Raw genomic sequence first — 23,596 nt, forward strand, 5'->3', positions numbered from 1 at the left:
CAGTAGGATATGTGCACGAGAGTCCAGGAAGACGCTGCCAACACCTGGTTACCTTCTTTCCTATGTTACACTTCAGGCAGTTTTTTTCTTTATAATATTATCATATTTTAAAATGCCTCTTATTCTCCTGTCTCACTTTCATCTTTGTTTCTACATCTTTGACTATTGAGCAATCATTTTTTCTCTTCCTTTCCCCACACCCAGTTTTTACTCCCCAAACTGTCCTCCCACCCTCCATGCCTCCTATACATATAGTAGCACTACAATTTTATCTTATAGGGTGTCTTACTTTTTTATTGCTATGATAAGTCACCATGATTTATAAAAGAAGGTGGTTCTATTGGGCTTATGGGTTCAAAGAGTGAGAGTCCAAAGGCACATGAGCAGGAACAGCTGAAAGTTTACATCCCGAGAGACAGACAGACAGACTGAGAATGGCATGACACTTCAAAGCCTTGTCCCTGGTGACATACCTACTTCAACAGGTCACATCTCCAAATCCTTCCCAAACAGTTCCACCAACTGGAAACAAAGTATTCAAATATATGAGCCTGTGATGTTTGTTCTCACTTGAACCACCACATTAGGGTTTGTTATTTTTCTTTAAAATAAGAAAACAAAAACACACGTGTTTTATTTTCTATTTCATTTCCTACATTCATCAATTTGATTTTCCAACTTTCTCATTATTGAGAAACTTCCTTTCTTTTCTACTTTTATCATTTTTAATTTACCATCCCCCACCCCAGTCTTTTAAATGCTCAGATGTATGGGTGACTGCCTGCATGTGCACTATGTGCCCTAGGAGGTCAGATCAGGGCACTAGATCCCCTGGAACTAGGGTTACAGATAGTTGTGAGTCACCACTAGAAACCATGCCCAGGTCTTCTGCAAGAGCAGCCAATGCTTTAAGCGCTGAGCCATTGTCAGACCCTTTTCTAATTTCTCACTTTTTCCTTTCCAAACAATCCTCTCCACCCCTTTTCTTTTAGTTCATTCAGCCTTATTCCCCTTCCCTGGCTGCTTCGTCCCATTTATTTTCACACGCACCCTAAGAAACTTTAAACTCATGACACAGTGTATTCTCTTGCTTCTGGTTTATGTAATTGGTGACATACTAGCAGACTTTATTTTATGTGTATCTCCATATCCTGCATTTGATGATGTTGCTGCTGTCACAGTCTGTTTTCTCCCTACTGAGTGGCACTCAGGACTGAGCCCTCAAATATAGGCTGTTCAATAAGGCTTCCCAATAAAACCAGAAGAGACTCAAACCAACGGAAATGCAGTCAGTTCCCCCCACACACTAAAAAGCAAGGGAATAATCAGTACCCCCCACACACTAAAAGGCAAGGGAATGTGACCCCTCCAAATGACAACTCTTCAATTATTAAATTCAAAGGCCCTAAAATAGGTACAATGCTGATGACTTCAAAGGTTGAGTTTACTAACAAAATGATACAACCAAACAGATGGCTCCAATCCAGGTCTTGATGAAGAAAGCTATAATACACAAGAAAAAGTCAACAAGATGGATGAGAAAATAAGCAATATAGGCCGGGCGGTGGTGGCGCACGCCTTTAATCCCAGCACTCGGGAGGCAGAGGCAGGCGGATCTCTGTGAGTTCGAGACCAGCCTGGTCTACAAGAGCTAGTTCCAGGACAGGCTCCAAAACCATAGAGAAACCCTGACTTGAAAAACCCAAAAAAAAAAAAAAAGAAAGAAAAGAAAGAAAGAAAAGAAAATAAGCAATATAGATGAAAATACCAGCAACATGGAAGTAAAACTTCAGTAAGGAAATCGAAATTTTGAGGTGAAAAAAAAAAAAAAAAAAACAGAAATGTTGAAAATAAAAACCTCTAATGAACCAAATTAAAACAACACAGCAGAAGACAACATCAGTAGACTTGACCAGGCGGAAGAAAGAATCTGAGGCATAGCTAAGGACAACTACATCCAAACCTCAACAAGAAAAAGAAGAAAGCAGTGAGGGGGGGGGGGGGGGGGGACAAAACACACTACACTGGTAAAGACGTCCACTGACAGAGCAGGTGGATGATGGAGGTCAATCTACCAGTGAGTGGAAGCTGCAGACAAGCTGATATAGTTACTCTGCTAATTGAAGACTTAAAATTAGATAAAAGAGATTGTACTTATAATGTAATTACACATTAATAAAGGGAATAAATTAATCAAGAATCTACAACAACTAGGGGCAGTGGATGTAGTTCAGTCAGAGTGCTTGCTGAAAATGCACAAAGCCCTGGGAACCAGGACTGTCACACAGATGCCACCCCAGGCTCAGAAGGTAGAAACAAGCAGAGAGAGGATCAACTACATTCAAAGCACAGTTTGGAATACTTAACAACCTATCTTTAAAAAAATAATAATAAACCATCTATAACAATTATAGGCATACGAGCACAGAACACCAATGCTCCCAATTTCACCAAACAAACATGAATGAGCACAAAAGACTATATTGACCCTGATATAACAATGGGTAACTTCAATAGCCCACTCTCGTCTTTATCATATTCTTATTCATCATTTGCGGGGGCTTGAGTATGTGTGGAGGTCAGAGGACAGCATGAGGGAGTCAGTTCTCCCCTTCCTCATATGGGTTCCAGAAGTTAAATTCAGGCCATCAGGCTTGCTGACAATGACAAGCATCTCCTCAGCTCCACTCTCATCTTCAGATAAGTCACCGAAAGTAAAGCAGCAAAGAGACGTCAGAACTAAACTACACTGCAGGTGCAAACAGACGGACCCACAGACTATCAGACCCAACAGAAATGGAATCCACATTCCTCTGAGCAGCACATGGCACATTCCCTTGAGGCCTGCATCCTAGGCCTCGAACAATTCTAATGAACAAAAAAGAAAAGTGATAACTTCTTATATTCTGTTAGATCATAATGAAATAAAAAACCAATAAAAACATTAACTATAGAAAGGACACAAATATTTAGAGACTGAAGAATACACTCTTGAATGACTACAGGTCACTGAGAAATGAGGAAAGAAGTAATTCTTGAGGTGGGACTAGAGAAATGCTCAATCAGGAAGTACCTGCCACATAAACATGAGGACCCCAGTTCAGATCCCTAGAACCCATGTAAAGAGGTCAGTGTGTACCTGTAATCCCAGTGTTAGGGGCAGAGAAAGATGGATTCCTGGAGCACATGGGCCAGCCAGTCAAAACTGAATCAGTGAGCTCCAGGTGAGCTCCATGCTTGAGGGCAGACCCTATCTCAAAATAAAGCAAAAAGACACCTGACATTGGCCTCCAATCTCTACACACACACACAAATAAAAACAAAAACACAACTTGCAGAGCTTTTGGGACACAACTAAGACTGAGATGACATGAAATTATAAAGCTTCTGAACAGCAAAGGAAATAAACACTATACTGAGACAGCTTACAGTATGGGGAAAATGTTTGCTAACTACATATTGTACAGGGAATTATTATATGGAATATATAATGAACTACAAAAATTATACACCAAGCCAGGCGATGGTGGCGCACGCCTTTAATCCCAGCACTTGGGAGGCAGAAGCAGGCGGATCTCTTTGAATTCGAGACCAGCCTGATCTACAGAGCTAGTTCCAGGACAGGCTCCAAAGCCACAGAGGAACCCTGTCTCGAAAAACCAAAAAATAAATAAATAAATAAATATTATAAACCAAAAAAATTATTCAATCAGTTAATAAGCTAATCAACTGAACAGCCAGTTCTCAAAAGAATGACTACAAAATACCTGAAAAAGTGTTCAATGTCTTTGGTCACCAGAACAATGGAAATCAAACTGCTTTGAGATCCCCTTCCTCCTCCAGCAGAATGGCTGTCACATACAAATGACAGTAATAGCTGGCAACAAAGTGGGAAAAGAAGAACCCTTATTCATTGCTGGTAGAAATGTAAACTGGTTTAGCTATTATGGAGATCAGTGTGGAGTGCCCCCCAAAATACTAAAGCTAGAACTACCATATGACCCAGTTATACCACTCTTGGGTTAACTCCCCAGAAACCCCTATATCCTGCCACAGAGATACTCGCAGCACACCCATGTTTCCTGCTGCTCCGTTCTCAATAGCCAGGAAATGGAAGCAATCTAGATGTCTATCAACACACGACTGCATAAAGAAAATGTTACACATATGCACAATGGAGCTTTTATTCTGCCATAAAGAAAAATGAAATTACATCCTTTGCTACAATGGATGCGATTGGAGATCATTATGTTAAACAAAATTGGTGAGGCTCAGAAAGACACCCTATTTTCTCTCCCCTGCAGTCCAGGTGTGTGTGTGCGCGCGCGAGAGAGACAGAGAGAGAGAGAGAGAGAGAGAGAGAGAGAGAGAGAGAAGAAGCAGAGAGGGAACTGTGAGGGGAGAGGAAGAAGAAACAATGGGAGAGTAACAAAATGCTTGTGGCGGAAAGCAAGAGGACTGGACTGAGGAAGGAAGGCGATCTGCTGGAGGGAGCCCAGGGTGGGGAGAGCAAACAGAGCACAGTGACAAACGGGGATGAACGACCATAATGAAATCCATTACACTGTACGCCAGCCTTAAAAATTAAAAGTAAAGTCTTCGATTTAAAAAGAAACGCCAAAAATCAAAGTTACCAACAGTCCCCCTTATGATCTGCAATCTGATTGGCTAACAGGCAAGGCAGATGTGATTTATGATTCAGATCACTAGTCATGAAGACTGTACTTAATCTAATTTTCCTCCCCCCCCAGAAACTTTTATTCCTTGTTAAAGCCTGAATATATATTCGTCTTCCCTCCAAAGGCTATCTAGTTTTCTTTCTAGAAACACAAAGTACACTTTAATGTCCATGATTTACTTTGACATCTTCTCTGATTAATTCTGCAGCTACATCAGAAAGCTGAATACTGATTTGGTTTCTTTATCAACACTAACATTGGCAGATCCCTGTAAAGCCACTGCAGGTAAAACATCTCCATTTGAGCAGACTTATTATGAATATGTTTTGTCAGCTACACCAAAACCATCATCACTCATTCATTCACTCCACAAGTATTTACTGAGCTAATAGAACTTCAACATCACTCTATTAGGAGCGGCAGGAACTATTCGGCAGCAACCCTCAGCAATGACAACAGAACAGCACTAACTACACGACCTAACACAGTACTGTGCAAACACACACACACACACCCTTCCAGCAAGACTAGGAACCCTGGGATCTGACTCCTGCTCAGCACCCAACAGTGTTTGCTCCTGGTAGATCCATGCTGCCCAATAACTGACACGGGTTTTGGCTTTAGCACACACATACTGCTAAGGTGAAGACAAAAGATAAGGTGTCCAAGCACCACCAGAAGTGTCCAAGAGCCTGATACCTTATTCTGTCAATAGTTCCACCCCCTACCCCATCCACCACCCCAGCAGGCCCTCTATGTTCTGAAATTCTGGCATTCACTATCTGAGCCTTACACAATTTAAAATAAAAACTATCTTTCTTTCTGGCTGCTTTTCATAATAATTTGCCACAACTCTTTTAAATTAAAAAAAAGTTTTATCCATCCTCCTGATGAAATTTGAGAAGTGGCACAAATATCAGCCATGATTACAGGGTGGAATCAGAAGATCTCTACAGATCACAGATTATATTTCATTTTGTTTCAGGTTTATTTTCTATTCTCCCACCCAAGACAGGGTTTCTTTGTGTAGTCTTGACTGTCCTGGAACTAGCTCTGTAGACCAGGCTGACCTGGAACTCACAGAGATCCGCCTGCCCCTGCCTTCTGAGTCCTGGGATTAGAAGCATGCATCACCACTGCCCAGCTTTTCCCACCCCCCAACATTTTTAAGATTGTTACATTTAATAAATAAGTGAGTATTGAATACATAGGTTGTCATGAACATGATGGGCAGTCAAAGAAAGGACACAGACACCAACATCCACCTTAGCAAACTCACAGGATTTGCACACACTCACAAAGCCCCATGTTAGAAACACAAGGTTTAAAACACAAAAAAAACACAGAAGGGCATTGTCTTCCAGGTGCTTGAGATCTTGTGAGAAACACAAGTAAAAGAGGATAGTGAGTATTCTGGTTGGTGCTATGGCTAATGTGGACACTGGAAACAACAGGACTATGGGAGACAACGAAAACCAAGAGCCAAATCATAACTAAATGGGAGAGGACAGAGACACCAAGGAACCAGCCACACTGCCAGGACTGGTAACTTACTATTAATACAAATATGCAAATTCTCAAAGTTCTTGGGCCTTCAGGAGACCGCAGCAGAGATTCCATCTCTCCATGCTCCTGTATTTAGTCACGTGGTGCCACCCTAAGATGCCCTGGATACAAAGCTTAGTACATTCATCACTTGGCACCAAGCGATATCCAGAGCGTAAGCATGGGAAAACTCGGACAATTAGCTCCACCCATCACTTACAGATGAATAAACTCAACTCAGCACAGAATAAGGACCTGAGCCCTACAGCCTCCAGAGTGCCTTCTGTGTCACTGCTCCAGAGGTGACCCTCTACTCCACACTCATATCATGCCTGCCACTCTCTTAGCCATGAGAGCACTGCCTATGGGAATTCTGATTCCCGGCATGTCAATTGCCTCTGTGGGGAATCACAGTAAAAATTTCCCAAGATTACTTGGAGGGGAACTCACGCTGAGCCTCTAGTTACCTCTTACACCAGACCGCTCTGAAGTTTTAAACATCAACTACCAAACTGATATGAGAAAACTACTGAAAATTATGAGACAGGTGTGATGCACGTCTCTAGGTTCAGCACTTGGGAGGCGAAGGCAGGGAGATCACAAGTCTGAGGCCAGCCCGGGCTACATCCCAAGCCCTTGTATTATGAAACCATTAACTGTTTTAAAGCACAGCTCAGATACACAAATGCTTATGAGGATGAGGGGTCGGAGGCATAACGCATTGGCATGAGCGGGCCACACAGAGGCTCTGAATGTTAGCCACACCTGTCACAGGCAACTGAGCTGACAGAGAGGTCTCCAGGCACCAGACCATTGCTCTAGCAACAGATGATTCATTAACAAAAGTAGGGCAAAGAGATCTTCAAGTTGCCTCTGAGATCACTGCTGAGAGAAGAGCTGCACTCTTCCTTCAAAGAGAAGGGGCTGCTGGGGAAAGAGGTACATATTTCCAGGAGGACAGACAGGAAGTAAGGACACTCGCAGAAGACGAGAAGGGAGAATGAATGCACACTGGGAGCTGTCTCACACTAGCAGCCCCACTTCTAAGGAAGCAGGAGTCAGATGGCCATTTCCCCAGGGACAACACTGCAGGCACAGCGTGACTGCCATCAGGCTCTCCAGCACCTGCTGCCGGTTTACCTCTCAGTTTGCATGATGTATCACTGCTCTGGCCTGCATGCATGCCTGTTGATGTATGATGTATGATGATGTTCATGTATGATGAAAAAGGATGGCTTAATGTCTGCTGTGGTCTAAGATGCTCTTTATTCTCCGTAACTCAAAGGTTTTACTGTTTTATAGTCTACAAGCTACTGAAGTTAGCAAAGTATCTCCACTCCCACCAAAAAGAAGACTCGTGAAGGAGTGATCCGAGACAGGCATCCAGTGTCCAAAAGCGTTCTCTACTAAAAGAGAGCACATGGGCACCAGGTCACAATTCAGAAGACAAGTGGGAGGGCCGATGGCCTTGGCTACTTGCAAATCCTCTGTGTAAGCCTCATCTCTCCCCACACTTTCTCCAGATGGCTACCAAACAGATTTTAAAGTAACCTGAGACTAGTAGCTACTGACTTCAGGAGCATTTGAAGGCCGCAGCTGCCTGGCAGAAGCACCTGGTAGATAAGAGAGGCACAACACATTCCTCACAGACAGATACATAAATGTCTTCCAAAAATACACAGTGGAGTAAAACAGTTGTTTTGAACTACCTTAGCAGGTTTAGGACATCAAATTTAAAACTGACTACCTCAAAAACAATAAAAAAAAAAACACACAAAACAAAGCAAAGAACAATAAAAGACAAAAATGGAATCAAACGAAGCAAAGGTAACACGCATGGCGCAAAGACAGCATTTCTGTTTCAGGCTTGACTCCATGATAAAGAACAGCAAATGTTCATAAGCAGGTTTCCTCTGTGGGTGAATCTCCAGTCAGTTACAGCCAGCTCAGAGAGAGCCATCAGGCAAACTACCCATTAGCTGTCACTTTAGAATGACTTCAGAAAGCCAGCCCCAGAGCTCCGCTGATATCTTTTCAACAACCTCTTAATCTTGTTTATAACACCTGTGTTAAGGCAGCCCGACATCAATTCTACTCACTTGTCTCAGACTGGAATTACTCAGAAACTCGAGGGTTCCAGTAAACATCCAACACCAAAGGCGTGCTGCCTCAAATGGCCTGAAAACAGAGAAGCTAGCCACCTCTTTAACAAAGCGGTGTGGCGCACACCTTTAATCCCAAGACAGAGGTAGGCTGATCTCTGTCAGTTCAAGGCCAGCCTGGTCAATGCGAGCTAGGTCAAAGACAGTTAGCGCTGTACACAGAGAAACCCTGTCTTGAAAAACAAAACAAACAAATAAAAAACAATACACTGTAAGCCACGCTAAGCCTTAAATTTCACAAAAGCAAAAACAAACAAACAAACAAACAAAAAAACAGCAGCACAAAGATCCCAGAATTGTGGGGTCCAAAGAACCCACAAAATTCTTCCTACAGCTTTTTTACTACGTGACCACTCAAACTGCAGTCACCACTAAGTGCAAGCTGCTCTGGGTCAGAAACGGGTCACTTTTCTTTCTGATCCCAAAAGCCTTTTGGAGAAGAAATATTCCTGGAGGTAATATTCCCAAATGAAGAAGTGGGTCTGTAGGAGACATCTCAGCAAACTCCCAAAGCCAGAGCTAGAAGATGCTGGCGATGGATTTGATCAGGTCAAGCAGGCAAAGCCTGATGGCACCGTGACACAGCACGTGACAGAGTCGGCTCGCCTCACCTGTTTCTGTGCTTACTGTACATCTGTTCCTGGAACTCCTTACACTTAAGATGAGCTGACAGCAATGATTTAGACATGTGCATCCTAAGCCTGTCTGAAACACAAAACACCCAAGAAATTGATGCTAAACTAGTCTATGAATAGGAGACACAAAAGGAGGAGAGAACGGACTTTGGTGACCTTGGACAAATCACAAACCTTAGAAAAAAGTCCCCTTAGTGTTTTGAGATATTATGTGGAAAAGCCAAACCCCCAAAAAGTACTCAACAAATATCAAACACACAAACACACTACATGTGTGTATTATATACATATAGTGTGTGTATATGTGTGCATATATAAACTTAACTGAAATAGATATTCTCGAGTCAATCAACACAAAATAAAAACCAATCCCGTTGTTTTGTGCAGTCTCATTTCTTGCCTATAAGGCTGGGTGCAGAGAAAACAGCAATTATGGCCCACAGTGGACTTACAGTAAATCTCTGGCAAATAAATGAATCAATCGATCTCTTGCTTTAGGGTCAGAGGCAGCCCCAGTCTTTAAGAGAAATGTCAATCAACTCGGGTTACTAGAGGAATGAAATTGGGCTTTTGTGGAGACCATCTGCTATTATTTAAGGCAAGTTTCCTATGAGTAAGGCCAAGATCAGTCACAAACACAGCTTAATCTACACTTCATCAAGAAAGAAAAAGCAAGGGGCTGGGAGTTAGCTCAACAGTGAAGGGCCTACCTAGTATACGTGAGGCCTGACTTCAACCCCCAACATTAAATAAATAAGTGAAACAAACATTTAAGAACAAAAACAAAGGCTGGAGAGATGACTCAGTGGATAGAGGACCTGAGTTCAAACAGCACTCACATAAAAAGGCAGCTACGGTCACATGTGTATGTTAGCACCAATGTTGTGGGGGATGGACACAGGAAGATCACCGGGGTTTGCTGACCACCTGCCTAGCTCCATATTCAGTGGGAGACACCATCTCAAAGGTGTAAAAGGGAGTGACTGGACAGGATACCCAATGTCTTTCTCTTGCCTCTACATGGGCACACATAACTATACACACGTCCCCTCACACCTATAATCCCAGCAATAAGGAGACCGAGGCAGGAGAACTGGAAAAATGGTAGGCCACGATGAGAAAGATGCATAAGAGACACCCCAATTTAGTCACTAATTCTGGATGGCCACTTCATTTACCCACCCTCCCACCCCTTACCCCAGCCTTTAGTCAAGGGCATCCACTGAGCAGTTAATCCTATGACCGGCTCTGATCTGGCCACAATCCTTGAGGGATTCAAGGCACTGTGAAGGGCGTTTATACAAAAACAGGCGATTCCTCTGCAAAAACTGAAACCTGTGCCAGAAAGGAAGTGAGTACAAGGCCAAGCAGTGGGCCTGTGTCTCTCCATTCTATACAAGTCTTCATTGTAAGCTGCCTTTATTCATGGGAACCTTCTTCTAGGAAGAATTCGACCATCTACTCGCTAGGTGTCTCATGCAGAAGGTCTGTGAGCCTCCCTTCCTCATCTGCAAGTAGAGAGGAGCCGGCATGCACCCACCAAACAGCCCAGAGCCTGGCTCTCGGGGGGCCTCAACATCAAGTCACAGGCCTCTGTTTGGTTTTTGGGCTGGTGACATCTGTGCTGCTCTTTGAGCTGCTTGTCATCATCCCTGTAAGTGACCCTCTTCTACCATAAACACAAAGGCAAGCTGCCAAGTGAAGGGCAAGCTGCCACTGCTGCAGAGGTGAGACCTCAGGCCCAGCTGCACGTCCGCTGGCCGCATTGCCCAGCTCAAGGTCACACTCCTGAGAAGAATCACATTCACCACACTCAGCCATCACTAAGTTCACATGGGGAGAAGGGCCTCTGCTCCACACAAGGTGAAGCAAGGGGGAAAAAATGCCTTTTTAATTAAAATAAGACTTCCTCAACCTTCTGCTGACAATCACTGCTACAACACAAAGCCCAGTGCTAGGCAGCGAACCAGTCTCCGCACTGCTGGAAGGGGTGGCTCCAAGCCCTCGGAGGAGGGAGGGGGAAATTACTAATTTAAACAAAATGTTTAATCTTCTAATTATGGGGCAGGCTCCAAGAGGATGGAAAGTGATTTGCAATCTTCATTATGGAATCCCCACGCGACCATGGCACAAGTCATGTCAGCCAGAGGCAGATGCCATCTCTCCTTCCCCTCTGAGCCTTCTGTGTCCTTGCCAGATCTGAGAGGATGGAAGAAATCTAACAGAAGAAAAACGTAGGTGAACCATGAATTGTGGCTCTCCCGTTCATTATGCTGGGGGAGGCAGAGAGGCCCGGTGAGAAGCTGGCAAGGTAAGACCCGGAACTTCATTCACCAGGCAAGCCGAGCAGCCTGAGGCCCTCTCAAACTCTGCTGCCTTGTGGAGCTGCCCGCCTCAGGTGGTGCTGAAGCTGTTCTCGCTTCTCCTCATCAGGATTGAGAAGCATGGAGAATCGGGGTGATGCCCCTGCAACAGCACCTCTGGTCAGAAGGAAATCTGCTCCTCTGCAGATAGGCTTACATCCTCGCTAATTTGCGTTATCTCTGCCCATTCAGATCGCTGTAATAACTCAGGGGGAAAAGTCCCTGCCAAGCAACCCTGACAAGTCTGATGGTGGAGTTCCCACAGGGAACAGCGAAGGCAGCAGAGGCAGGCAATTATTCCCTTTCGTTAGGAACGGGTCCTTTTAAGTTGGTTTTTTGTTTTGTTTTTGATTTTTTTGTAAATTTTGAAAACAAGTAGTAGCCATGTGCGGACACTGCTCACTGCAGTCACTTATACAGCCGGCAGAAACTGAAATGTTCCCCCTAAGCCAGCTGCAAATGATGTGCTGGGAGTCCTAGAAATGGCCGTGCCCCTAATTACCCGCTGCAGCGTGAAAGCGGGCTTGGAGGGGATGACAGCAGATCTGGGCAGATCAGCAGCGACATTTAATCAGCGGCCCCAGCCATCTGCAGCTGTTCTGCAGGAGCGCAGGGTTCACAGTTCCAATGCTTCCCGCAAAGCACAGGTGCTGTGGGTCAGCTGGACGGTCCTAGGGCGTGCCAGGAATGCTTTCTTCATTCTCTCAGGCCAAGCGACGCCTCAATAAAAGGCCCTCTGCCCAGACTCTCGGTGCCAACCTTGGCACTAGGAGAGAGCTGCTTCTTGATTAGATCACCACACAGACGAAATGTGCCGGAAACAACAGAGGCAGGAAAGCAACTGTCCACGGAGAACGCAGCATCAGCTGTGGCCTCACCGCGAAGCTGGATTCTGTACTCCATCGACAGCCATGCTGGCCAGACTGACCCTCCATGGCCTTGTGACCAAACCAGACTATGTCGCTCCTCAGCTCAAGAGCCCTAATGACTTCCCACTCCACTGAGAAGAAAATCACAGCATTGGGTTTCTCTGCTCCTCCAGGCTGACCTCAGTCCTCATCTCACGCACCAAATGAGACGGGCCTGCTCCCTCCTTGGGGCCTCTGTGTCGGTTGCTCCCTCAGCCTACACAGCTACTCACGCAATTCTCCATGGGGTTAGTTCTCAACTGAAATGCCATCTCCTCAAGAGGCCTCTAGAACCTTCTCAAGTAAATAACAGTCACTGCTACAGTTACACTGGTCATGTTTTCTCTTTACAACACATCTGGATCGTCTTCCTTCCAGTACATCTGTTTGCATTCTCTTACTTACTTCTACTTCGCGTCTGTCTCGCCTCCCTGGATGAAAGCACTGCACAGGCAGGGGCTTTGACCAGTGTCTAGTGTAATACTTTACATGTAGTTGGCATTTAATAAATGTGTAGAACAATTAAAGAACAAAGGCTCAATATGGACCACTAATCCACATAAAATTTACTAACCCCTGAAAATCTGGATTGGCTCACAGCCTGACTCTAAGCATATGCCAAGGTGCCCTGGAAACAACAGTAAACAACACCCTCTCTCTTTGCCAAGCCCTAGTCAGTGACTAGGAAACAATAACAAAGGAAGACACAATCAAGATGGAGATCTTGCAGACTGCCTAAGAACTAGAAGAACTGCAGGCTTCCTGTAGGATTTATCCAAACCAGTCTCTCACAGAAGGTGGTCTGGACATGGTGACCACCAATGGGCTATGGTCAAAACATGAATCTTGAAGATCCAGACAGAGAAGAATATAACATCTGAGGTGCCCAGGTCCATTCATACATAGCTCTTGATGCTGAGAGACAAACAGCGCATGTGCAGACCACGTCTGAAAAAGATGTTATGTACACAGGAGTATAAAGGGGAGCGGGAGGGATGCCAGAGAACCACAAGTATAAGAAAGGCACAAACAGGCCAGAAACAGGCATTCTGGGGCTCTGACTTCTGCTTCGATCCAGGTGGCACAGGGTCCTGGGTGTGTGAAGCTGGATGTATACACTGACTGAAAGGCAACTAGGGCCAGAGCAATGGCTCAGAGGCTAAGAGCACCATGGAGGACCTGGGTTCAGTCCCCGCAGTCACACAGCAGCTCAAAACTATCCACAACTCCAATTCTAGAGGATCTGATGCCCTCTGCTGACCTCCAGCAACACCAGACACACATGTAGTGTACAGGCATAGGTGTACACAAAACACTCATAATAATAACTTTGAAGAAAAGATAACCACAACAGTTGGAGAACTAAATGAATAAATACAACTCCTCCAAAAAGGCAAGAAGCAGTCAGAGGAAGCCCTATTGATCAGACTTTCTCTAGTGCCCAAGATGTCAGTGGTGGGCAAAAAGAAAATGCCCTAAAGAAACAAAAGCTAGTTATGAATAATTTCTAGAATCTTACAGACCCCAATGTCTTATAGAAGAGTTCTACCAAGAATAATAAACTTCACCTAACAACCACCGTTTTCTGTGACATCATTAAAAGAAAGCAGGAAAAGGCCTCAGAGGTTAGATAGAAATCTATTTTATACACTAACACTAAGGAATGACAGCAGGCTCAAGGAGAAGAGTGAACAACTATGAAAAGTGGGCACAAGATCCCAAACCCCCTCCATGCCACCATGCAGCAGTCAAAGCTCTGCACAGGCCAAGAGAAAACCTGCATGCACAATTAGCATTCACACAAAACGATGGCCCTGAGTGCACAGTGCAGCATACTGGAAAAGGCGAGAACATATATGCTTGTGTTTAGAAAGATCTCTATTAAAATGATGGAAAAGGACAGGAGGCATGATCATGGACAAAGTTCTGCTCCGACCCCATCCTGTCAGCCAGTAGTTGGGTCCTGAGGCAAGGTACTTTCCAACCAGGGCTCCAGCCTCCTCACGTGTAAGAAGAGAGGATGCGAAGAGAGTCTCTGGGCTCCTCCTTGCTCAGCACTCCCATCTCACTTAAGGCCTCTGAAACCTAGAGAACCTGCAGCACATTCTCCAAAGACAGCAGGCAAGTGGGAGTCAGGACAATTCAATACAACCTGCTCCACCTTCTAAACCCTATTACGGGCTCCTTTCAGCAGCCACCCAACCAATCAATAGTAATGTTGTTTCTTGCCCTCTTTTATCGCTGAATCCAGTATTCTGCTGGATCCTTGGTAGGTTTATTTTCCTCTGACCAACAGTCGCACCCTGTTTCAGCTAACTGAGCCATTATGTGACCTCAAAATGCTCAAAAGTTTCTTTCATCATTAATCTGAGATTCCACTGAAGCTCCATCTGCAGAGAAACTAGTAAACCCAGAGCTGCAAAGAAGCAGAGCAGCTGGTACATCCCAGAGCACTTCCAACAGTGCATCCTACATCCCAGAGCACTTCCAACAGTGCATCCTACATCCCAGAGCACTTCCAACAGTGCATCCTACATCCCAGAGCACTTCCAACGGTGCATCCTACATCCCAAAGCACTTCCAACGGTACATCCTACATCCCAGAGCACTTCCAACAGTACATCTTACATCCCAGAGCACTTCCAATGGTACATCCTACATCCCAGAGCACTTCCAACAGTACATCCTACATCCCAGAGCACTTCCGACCATGCATCCTACATCCCAGAGCACTTCCAACGGTACATCCTACATCCCAGAACACATCCAACGGTGCATCCTACATCCCAGAACACTTCCAACGGTACATCCTACATCCCAGAACACTTCCAACGGTGCATCCTACATCCTAGAGCACTTCCAATGGCACATCCTACATCCTAGAGCACTTCCAACGGTAAACGCCAGAGAATTGATATGAAGGGATGGTTAGTTTAAGTGAAATGAAAATCCCCACTGGAAAGAACTCCAATCACCTCTCAATTCTGGGCGTCAGCACAATAAGCATGTGAGTGACATCCTGCAACTTATTCAATAATCAATCCTACTTACTCTTAGAATGCAAGGTGCTTTGCTCAGTTTCAGGTCCTTCTTGGGGCAGCTAGTGACTCTGTACATTGTAAGGCTAAAGAGAAGTCCATATCCTTACACAAGGCTAAAATACTTTGCTGGGTATGGCAGCAACACCTGTAATCCTAGCATATGGGAGGCTGAAGCAGGAGGATCATGAGTCTCCAGCCAACTTGAGCTACGTAGACAGATTCTGTCTAAAAAACAAAAAAATAAAAAACAAGAGTTTGAGGAGATGGGTTGATCAGTAAAGTGCTTGCCACAAAAACATAAAGGCCTGAGTTCCAGACACAGCGGCCCATTCCTACAATGTCAACACTAGGGAAATAGACACTTTTAGATTCCTGGAGCTCACTGCTCAGCCAATTGGCCATATCAGCAAGCTTCAATTGAGACCTTATCTCAAAAAGTAAGAAAGTGACTGAAGAAAACACTCAACACTAACTCCTGTGCTCCCCAACACTGAGTCCTGTGCTCCCCAACACTAACTCCTGTGCTCCCCAACAATGACTCCTATGCTCCCAACACTGACTCCTGTGCTCCCCAACACTGAGTCCTGTGCTCCCCAACACTGAGTCCTGTGCTCCCCAACACTGACTCCTGTGCTCCCCAACACTGACTCCTGTGCTCCCCCAACACTGACTCCTGTGCTCCCCCAACACTGACTCCTGTGCTCCCCAACACTGACTCCTGTGCTCCCCCAGCACTGACTCCTGTGCTCCCCAACACTGACTCTGTGCTCCCCCAACACTGACTCCTGTGCTCCCCAACACTGACTCTGTGCTCCCCCAACACTGACTCCTGTGCTCCCAACACTGACTCCTGTGCTTCAACACACATGTAGGCATGCATGTGCACACACACCACACACATACACAAAAGCACAAGCACCTACACCCAGCCATACACAAACTAAAAAACAAAAATGAAAGTCTCCCTAGCCTATTCACTAGCCTTAGGACAAGGTTAACCAGTTTTATTTGTCAAGCTGCAAGGATGCTGAGATCCTAAGGTTTATACCTTTAGAGGAGGAAGTCTGAAACTCTGGAAAAGAAAATGGCTCTTAACAATTCAGATGAAAAGACTACAGAGCCAATGGCTGATTCGGGAGAAGGCAAAAGAAGTCTCAGACTCCAGGCTCCATCTAATTCCAGTTGGAGACAGCTGCAAACTCAGAGCAAAACCACCCACTTGGCTCAGGACTACAGCGGAGGGGGGAAGGGCGATTTGTAAGTGAGATTCCTCTACCTGCTAAGCAGAAACTGTGGTTTCTCAGTGTCTTGAAGGAGACCTGGGGAACAAATGGCCATGCTGGAGGCATAATTCTTGCTATCAGTGACTTCTAACTGTGGCAGAATAGGACTGTGCTCTAGTCTACTGAGAATATGCTACACTGTGGTATGTGTGGGTGACAAACTGCTCTCATTTCGCTTTATTTAATTCTAAACCTTAATCTCCAAGGGACCAAAGATCTTGGGAACACTGAGGCAGCTCTGCAAAATTCAAGACAAACTTTTGTTTTCCCGTAGCATGTTTGTTTGGAATATCAATAATAAAAATCAACAGCTACCATTTGCTGGGAACTATACCGCCCACACTGCCTCATTTAATCCTGTATTTTACAAAATATATAGATGATAGCCAGGCATGGTAGCACATGCCTTTAATCCCAGCACTCGGTAAGCAGAGGCACGGGATCTCTGACTTCTAGGCCAGCCTGATCTACACAGGAAGTCCCAAACCAGTCAGGGCTAGTGGTGAGACCTGGGATTTAAATATATCTATAATGGTAGCATGAGACTATTTCTAAAGATGGTGAGCTAGAGACAGATACTGTTAGATGATCTCCATTTGAAAGATAAAAACCAAGGCTTACAGGTTAATTAACTGGCCCAAGGTCACACAGCTAGCACTCAGCAGGACTGGGGTTCAAATGCAGCCAGCTGACCCACAGTCTGCATTCATCTGCCATGCGAAACATTAAAGGTACTTCTCAGGCTTCAAATGCTTTCCTCCCACAGTGCTGACAAGCTATTCTGAACCATCGCATTCTCTGATGCAGTCATTTTTATAAAGGAAAACTTCTCTATTGTGTTCAACCTTATACATTCACTCCTCCAACTGAAACAGTGACACCTATGAGCTCAGAGAGACACTGTGCTCCCCAATTTCACCCCCAAAATTAAGGAGGCTGTTCAATATGACCTACCTCAACAGGTCTTTCCAAAGTGGGGGGGGGGGGGGGCCTAGGTCCATCACTATATGACCTCTACGTCTAGAGAAGAGCATTCTCCGTCAGCACACAAAGAAAATGGACCCTCAGCTACCATGACAACAGCACCATGTGACCAAAGCAAGCCTGCCTAGGAAGTCACCTGTGTGGCAGAGCTATACAAGGCTACGGCTAGGAGGTGGTAGTTGGAACAGGAAGGCTAGAAAGAAGGCTCTCAAAGACACAGCCCTCCTCCTCTGGGAAGACTTCTCCTTCCCACAGTGGAACTGTTTGGACACCTGTGTGACAGACAGCACTGACACTCAACTCCCGTTAGAGCACAGACTCCTCAGGCTGTAACTGTGACAGGGCCTCTTCCTACCCGGACTGGGAGTCAGTCGTTCACACGGGCTTCTGCCTTATTGGCTACTGAAGGGAGTTGGCTCACAAGCTTGCATGGTCCAAGGGGAAAGAATCTTTCATCTCCCAGCCCTTTCATCTTTGAGAAAGAGCCCCAAGGCTTCTTTCAAGTCAGCTGAACAGTTGGCAGCACTGACTAAAATGCAAAGTTGGGCATGGGAGGGCAGAGGAGGAAGCAGAGAATTGTGTGATAGCCGAACATCTGGCCAGAGCTCAGCAGACACAAGAAATGTCAATCAGGACTCCTGGGCTGACAGGTAGCTACATCAAGGAGCTGAAGGGGAGGAATGAATAAGTTCTTCTGAAAGGACAGGAGCAGGGCTGCAGTCACGCTCCAGTAAAAATCAAGTTAGAACAGTGAGACCCAAGAAATGGCTGGCAGAAAAGGGAACATGCATTCTTCAACAATGTGGCTCTCGGGGCAGTGATGGTGCACCCCTTTATTCCCAGCACCCAGGAGGCAGAGGCAGGTGAATCTCTGAGTTTGAGGCCAGCTTGGTCTACAGAGCGAGTTCCAGGACAGCCAGGGCTACACAGAGAAACCCAAATTAATTAATTAAAATAAAACCAGTACTCTTCAAACTCTGACACAGAAACCTAAGAAACTATGACAATTAAATGAAACGCAGGAGCCTACATAGAATACTAGACTAAAAAATGGAACATCAGTGAGAGCTGGCAGCACCTGAATTAAGTCTGACATTTCAGTTACTAGTGTACACATACACACTTTTTTTTTTAATTTTTAAGAGGTAAATTAGGGACTGGAGAGATGGGTCAGTGGTTAAGAAGACTGCTGTTCTTCAGGCGGATCTAATTCCCAACACCCACATGAAGGCTCACAACTGTCTATAATTCGAGTCCTAAGGATTCTGATGTCCTCTTCTTGCCACCAGGGGCACTGCATCTGCAGGCTGCACAGACATACATGAAGGGAAAACAGTCATACACAAAATAACTAATTAAAAATAAAACTATTCAGAAGGTGAAGTAGCAAGTATGCATCAAAGGTGAAAACAAGGGCACACATGCCAGCCGGCAAGCAGGCAGTAGAGCCTGAGCTTCCAACAGGAGGCAAGTCCGCAACGCACTTAAAGGCAGTGCTGGGTCCTTGAGTCCGGGATGGTGAATCTCCACTGACAACTTGACTAGTCCCTAGGGAAGGGTGAGAAAGATGGACCGGCATTTGCTCTTCCAGAGGACTGAGGTTCAGTTTCCAGCACCCACTTGGCAGTTTAGAGCCACCTCTAAGTCCAGATTCCAGGCAATCTAATGCCTTCTTCAGGTCTCTGAGATCATAAAATATACATACATGCACACAAAACACTCATACATGTAAAATACAAATAAATAAATCTTTAGACACAACACGGAAACCCACCTCCAGGTGTGTGTCTATGAGGGAGTTTCCCAAAACTCAAGTTTTAACCTGGAGGGAAGATGTAACCAGAATATGAGCAGGACCACTCCCTGGCTGGGGTCCAGAACTGGGTGAAAAAAAAAATTCAAGCTAAGCACCAGCATTCATCTCTCCACTTCCTGACTGTGGTGCAATGTGACCAGCTACCTCAGACCTCACATTCCTGCTGCCATGCCTTCCCCACAATGGAATGACAGGGGATCCCCAGCTGGTACTGCTGTTTGAAAAGGTTAGGAAATCTTTAGAAGGAAGAGCCTTGCTGGAGGAAGTACATCACTGAGGATGGACATTGAGGACTTATAGCGTGACCTCACTTCCTGTTCGATTTCTCTGCTTCGTGACTGCCAGAGAGTCTCAGGCACCTCCTGCCATTCTTCCCTCCCCACCATGAAGGACTCCATCCCTCTGGAACTGTGAACCCAAACAAGCCATTTCTTCCCTAAGTTGCTTTTAGTCAGGGTATCCAATCACAGCAGCAGAAACACAACTAATACAGATTATATCCCTAAAACTGAGAGCTAGAACAAGCCTTTCCACCGTGAGCTGCTTCTTGCCAGGGATTTGATCTCAGCAATAAGAGCACTAATACGTATTCCATTCCTGAACAACCATCACTTGACACTGAGGATGGGCAAGACACGCTGCTAGATGCTGGCTCCGTCCCCTGAGTTTATAGAGACACAAGACCATACTGTATAACCTGGGAGAAGAACGAGCTGGGGGAAAGACAGATGAGGAAGTTATGGTGGGAAGAAATGAACTTAAGGGAGGGAACATCAAGAGATAAAATAAATGGGAACATCAATGAAACTAGCTCTTTACCTGTTATTTATAGGCACCTTGCTAACAAAATAAACTTGGGAAAGCATGAAGCTGTCATGCAAAAAGCAGCCTCTTTCAGTATGATCAGAATACATTCTCAGGGTTAGAACATAAGACGAGGCTGCCACAAAAATGAAGGATGCATTTTGAACACAAGTGTTCAGGCTGCCGATAATGTATCTTACACGTACAACAACAACAACCAACCAAAAGGGCTCAACCACAAACTCCAATTCCTATCTTAAAGGGAAAAAGCAGGTAGCAAGAAGTACAAATGATAAACACGCACAAGAAAAATCTCCTTATTCACGTAACCTTAAACAAGCACTTTACGTGCCACTAGATAAACGGCAGGAATGTAAACCGCGACAAGCAGCACTATCAAGACTGCAGGGGAACTTCAGAGCCCAGTGCTGCACGAGGGAGCGGCTCCACATGAGCACTGGTGAGTGCTGGGTACCATCTCTGCAGCTGACAGGACCCCATTGTCTCTGGCCACTCCCCAACTCCCTGAACATCCAATGCACAAGTTTGCTCCTAACAGTTTGCAACTGACTCTTCCCACCTTCTTCTGTCACCCACAGAACTCCTCCACCAAGGATGGGATTCCAATACTGCCCTTTTATTTTTTCAATGACCACACTCTTCGATCCTGCCCGGCCCTAAGTTTATCCGAGTATTCCCTGCACTTTGGTCCTGGGATACTTATATTCACACAGTGACGTGTTTAAATGCACACCTCACTTCTCACATCATTAATTCTTCAAGACCCAGGATCAGGACTCAGTGATTTTAACACATGCAACCCTTAGCTCAGGAATAGCATCAAGTAATTATGAATGACAAGTGGGAAGGGGGAAATGCCACACGAATAAAGAAGCTCCTTACAATATTGCCTCCATGAACAAACACCTGGATGCTACCTAAATATCCAATTGTGGAGAAATAACTGAGGGGAAAATGGACTATTACTCAAACAAAAACCCACATATGTTAAAGAGTAATATAAAAGATATGTAGAAAATACATGCTTAATTTAAAAACTAACATGAAACAGTACATACACAATAGTTACAGTCATGCAAAAGACGTAGGACTGTGAAAACAAAAAAATACTGGGTTAGGGCAATAGTTTTTCTCTCCTCAAATTTTTTCATACTGACAGTTTATTATCATTAAAATCTATTTCAAAAGTAAGAAATTGGAGAGGAGAAAATTAGAGATTTCTAAAAGCCCTTCCAATCCAAGAAAATGGTGCTATTACCCACCTATGACAGGAGGACTGGTATCTGCAATGTCACCCAAGCCTAGGGTCCCTGACCCCAATCTGCCTCAAAGAGAATCCTCTGGTGGTGCAAAGCCAGCCGTTCCCACCAAGCCAATCTGAACTAAATGTGAATTCTTTATTGCAAAACTTCAGAGGAAGAACTTTTTTCCAGACATCTGTGGAATGAGTATTAATGAGAGTGCCCTGGAGTTCAGATCTGTGCCTATGTGGCAGAAACTTCTCAGCCGAGCAACTGCTGGGCACACTTCTTGATGAGATGTCTAAGCCTGAAGGCATCAAAAAGTACATTTCCATATTGGGAACATAACTGGTTTCCTCCTGAAGACTTTTTCCACCACCTCCTGTCCACATTGTAATTCTCCTGTCTTCTCAAATGAATTGTTAACATCTGTCAAGGATATAAGGCATACACCGAGGCGCTCTCCTGCCTATTACAAGAAGAACCAATCTCAGCAGAAAATTACAATCTTCCCACTGACTTGCCCCAAATATGAAATTTAATAAGCATGCAAAAAAATGTTAAAGTTTTAATAAACATTTCCTGTCACAGTAGGGTACTTTTTCCTGCTCACCTTAGACCCTGAGTTTTAGGGATGGAAAGAACCAGAAGTTGTACAACCTGACCTCCTCATCTGACAACCGACAAGAGAATCAATGCAAAGAGGGAAAGCGGCCTGTCCTGAGCCACCCAGACAAGTGCTGACAAAGGCTGGATTAAAACCCCAAACTCCCAGGTCTCCAGCCCCAACTCTTTTTGCTACACCAGGCTTTTTTATCTACTCTCTGGAGCCCTTGGCCTAAATAATTAGTATCACAGCATTTTAAAGCTACTAGGGACCTCACGAAGAGTCACACTTAATCCCCTCATTACATGTCTAAGGAAAGTGAGGCCCAGAGAGATTAAGTGATTTGCTCTCAATTTTGAGTGGCAGGGAAGAAGCAGAGCTTAAGCTGAGAACTCTGCAAACCAGTGCCCATGAGAACCGAGAGCTGGCTTGATGGGAAAAGTTTCAAAGGAGTGCAGAACTCTAGACCGGGGGCTTGCATGCACAGTCCCTGACCACAGCTTTAACGTCACCTGGTATCTGACTAGAATGCTTAGAACCTCAAGTCTCAGGACATTGAGTCAAACTCTTGAGCTGGGAACATTCCAATCAGACAATTTCACTCCCTTCTGTTCCCACGCAGGAGCTCAGTGCTCAGGTGAAGTCAGCTTTGACAATGCTGACTATGAGCAACAGTCGTAAGACTTCAACTCAAAAGTTTTTAAGCCTAAAACCAAATGGAAACCGTGCTCGGGCATTCATTCCTGTTGCTTCCCGGCGATTTGAGGTTAACAGCCAGGGTGCCTGCCTCCCTAGCTTCAGTCTCCCTTCCCGTGAAGTAGTCCCAGCATCTACATCTGGAGGTGTGCTGAGGATTAGACCTGACAGTTGACCTGGAAGCACTTTAGTTCTGCCTCTGGCACCAGGCAGACAGACAGACAGACCAGCAGAGCAGTCAGGAGCTCCAGCTACGAAACAGAACTGCTTGTGTATTCTCTGGCTTGGTACCTTCAGTCAGGTCTCAGTTTCCTCCACCATAAAATGGGGATTAAAACAGTTCCATGTGCCGGGCATGATCATACAAGTCTTTAATCATAGCACTCTGGAAGCAAAGGCAGGCAGCAGGCACATCTTTCTAAGTTTGAGGGCAGCCTGGCCTACAAGTCAGCCAAGGTTACATAGTGAGACCCTGTGGGGGAAAGGGAGGTTTCCTACCAGGCTAGAGATACAGTTCAGTTGGTAGAGTGCTTGCCAAGCATTGTTTGGTTCTGTCCACAGCATACCATAAACCAGGTGTGGTGGTGCACACCTGTAATCCCAGCATTTGGGAGGTGGACAGAAGGGTCAGCAATTCAAGGTCATCTTTGACTACGACTACATGATGGACAGCTTGGTCTACTTAAGACCCTGACAAAAAAAAAAAAAAAAAAGGAAGGAAAAAGAGAGAAAATTCCTCATAGGGCTGTTATGTGGATTTGGTGAGGATGCAGATAAATAATTATTTTGTGTCAGAACATCACCATCCTCA

The 23,596-nt window shown here is 45.0% G+C and overlaps 1 protein-coding gene across 1 annotated transcript in view; it reads right to left on the reverse strand.

The window, feature by feature from the left end:
* Positions 1–23,596, reverse strand: part of Ctnnbl1 (catenin beta like 1) — a 160,256-nt gene that overhangs the window by 132,659 nt on the left and 4,001 nt on the right. The gene's annotated exons all lie outside the window — the stretch shown is intronic.

Source organism: Microtus oregoni, unplaced genomic scaffold (genome assembly GCF_018167655.1).
Source record: "Microtus oregoni isolate MIOR12 unplaced genomic scaffold, Mior012 000020F_ref0000438, whole genome shotgun sequence".
In the NCBI taxonomy this organism is placed as follows: Eukaryota; Metazoa; Chordata; class Mammalia; order Rodentia; family Cricetidae; genus Microtus; species Microtus oregoni.